General features: G+C 42.2%; 1 pseudogene; it reads right to left on the reverse strand.

Annotated features, from left to right (window-relative positions):
- Positions 1 to 666: 666 nt before the first annotated feature.
- On the reverse strand, positions 667 to 1,177 carry LOC120974475 (dolichyl-diphosphooligosaccharide--protein glycosyltransferase subunit 4C-like; annotated as a pseudogene).
- Positions 1,178 to 3,001: the final 1,824 nt, after the last annotated feature.

Below are 3,001 nucleotides of genomic sequence, written 5' to 3' on the forward strand. Positions count from 1 at the left end.
TCTTGAAATTTACGAAGTCATCGTAGGCCCCACTGAATGCGCATTGCCGAAAATTCTGAAATAATTCAGGAATAAATACGAGCACCAGGACTTAAATCATTGTAGGCTGGGTTACCATAGTCCCTCTAACCATCCAACCACGGATTGGTTCGCCACGTCGGATTGTTGTTATTGTGGAAAGGCTCCTAGAGAAGTGCACACACGCGCACGATTTAACTAGGCTACTAGGCACCCAACAAAGGCAGACACCACGGAGAACGCGAAGCTACCTCGTAGATCTTTGATGCCGCCCCCCGCGTGCGCGCCAAAGCCCCGTCTATCCAGAAAAATGCTCGATGCGGGGTGCGAATCTTCACGTCACCACTCACCGCACGATCCGTCGTGGAGTATCGGAGGAAGGACTTGCGTGCTGCGGGAATGGCTTTACGTTCCACCATGGTTTTCCACCTCGGCCGTTCCACCTGTCACGGGCGACAGCATGATGACCGCCACCGGGAGGAGCAACGACCGCCCGTGCACTGATCTCCATTCAGATTGCGACTCACAAGACGAGTGTGACACACGATGGTAACCATTAACACGGACATAACAACGCTTGTGTTTTCAGAAGATTCATTCGTCTGGCATACATACAGATCACATCATCAAACAAGCAACAAGCAACAAGCAGGAGCTAACATGGACGGATAGTAAATCAATCTTTTGAAATCTCCATGGTTCACTAGTTCAACAGATTAAACACAGTTCAAGTCGCCAGATAATTTGCACTTAAGAAGAACCGTCAAGCGCTCCGTCCCCATTAACCGACATATTTCCCAATTTGTTCCGAGTATAATACGGTCTCATTGCGAAACAAGAGATGATCAGTTCTCGTACTTCGGGTCCGCCATCACAAAGTGGTACGCAATGACCAGCACAAAGATGAAGATGCCAGGAAGTTGGTGAAGAAACCCAGGTCTTGGTCGTCAAACATCTGCAGAAAACATTGCAAACAAAGGATAGTTAAGGTCTGTACCATCGAAAAAAAAAAGGATAGTTAAGGTCTGAAAACAAGCTAGCGATGATACATGATCAAGTGTACTGGTTGCCACTTGTCAGAAGTATATGACATGGAAGCAAAGGCTAAAGCACAACATACAAACAGAGGTTATGAAGGAGCTGTGCGTGTGGTGTCAGAAAGGAGGGCTAGAAGCACTACAGGTTGTCAATACAAAATGCAGCAAGTCAACCTCGCGTAATCTGCTCACCTCGCTTCAAGTTCAAGGACCGAAATGCTGTATACCTGGAAATCCTATCCAACGCATTTTAAATTTTTTGAGGTGATCCTATTCAACGCATAGGTCGAGGTTTGTCAACCTCGCATAATCTGCTCACCTAAAGCAGACCTCTGAAAACTCTCTCTCTCTCTCTCTTCCGGTTTTGAAAGATTCTAGTAGAACATTCCTTGACAACTTTTCCTTTTTACTGTGTTTTTATTTCGTATTTTCTTTTATTTTTTATTTTCCATTTTTACTTTTTAAAATACAGCAACACTTCTTAAATTTATGAATATTTTTCTAAACTCATTTTTCTAAACTCATTTTTTAAAATTCATGAATATTATTTTAATTTTTCATTTCTTTGAAGTTTGAGAATGTTTTTAAAAATTCATGAACTCTATTTTTCTGTACTTTTTAAATTTCGGAAACATTTTTAAAAATTAGGGAATAATTTTATATTCACATTATTTTGAATTTGGGAAAATGTTTTAGACTGGGAATATTCTCTAAAATTCATGGTTTTTAAAAATTCCTGATTTACTTCTAAAAATTGAAAGTATTTTAAAGAAAACTGGCTGAAATAAAAATTGGCCAAAAATGAATATAAATAATCGTCACTGCAATACATACTAGAGCGACCCATTTGGCGTTCGCAAGGATGAGCAAACTCACTAGTTAACCCCTTGCAAAGGTCACTCCCACATTCTCTCATGATGACAAGTGGTGCACTGCATGTGCGGCACTTGCCGCAATCTGGAAGTTTTGGTGGCATTTTCTTCGCATGCATGGGACGCATGTGTGGATCGCTTGTGGCACTTGCCGCAATCTGGAAGTTTTGATAGAAATTTCTTCGCATGCATGGGACACACTTTCTCGTAGATTTGTTTTCTCAAAATGTTTTATCTCTTGAACCATCTGTCCGAATCACGAACTGTATTCATCTATACTAGGAGCCGCTACCAGCTATCGACTTGTATCGTGTCCATGTGTGCATGAACATATAGGGTTGCGTGCTTAAGGGGCAGGAACCCACTCAGATAGGATCCAAGTTGAATTGGGCGTGGAGTACTAATGGACATCACGTGCTGAGTCCATCTCGAACGTCTATATAATTGGAGGGGCAAGACTTTGAAAAGGGTTCGACCAGTTCCACGACCTAGTCATCGTCAGTCGCATGCTGACATCATGCGATTGGACCTAGCAGTCCGCTGCCCGGCATTCCTCCCTGCACGCATGGATATCTTGGAGACGTCGAAGATTCATAGTTTGGACAAACTGTGAGAAACTATTCGAGGATCCGTGAAGAGGAGACGGGAACATGCATCTTCAACTCCATTCCTGTTGTCGTGACCGTGTATCTCCACGACATGTGTTCGCCCTTCGCACAACAATTTTGTTTTGTTTTGTGATAAGATAATTGATGAGTGTTATTTTTATTCCTCTAACCTGAGTTGAAGCAGAAATATTTTATGAAAACCAAAATATTCACTCTGATATTGCTATCAATGACTAATGAATGCAAATGATTCCAAATATTCGGTCTTTATTTTATTTCCACAAGAAAATGGCTATTTATGGACAAAATCAAGCCAATACATGAAAAGGGGTAAAGTGGGGATAGAGGAGATCAAGTGGGTGGTGCACTAGAGGAAACAGAGCAAAAGATGGCCTTCCATACGACTATCCCCGCGTATGGCATGGCAACCGAGGCGACTGATCTACCTGAACGACATTTATAAAGG

The sequence above is a fragment of the Aegilops tauschii genome, chromosome 2 (assembly GCF_002575655.3).
Source record: "Aegilops tauschii subsp. strangulata cultivar AL8/78 chromosome 2, Aet v6.0, whole genome shotgun sequence".
NCBI classification, from domain to species: domain Eukaryota; kingdom Viridiplantae; phylum Streptophyta; class Magnoliopsida; order Poales; family Poaceae; genus Aegilops; species Aegilops tauschii.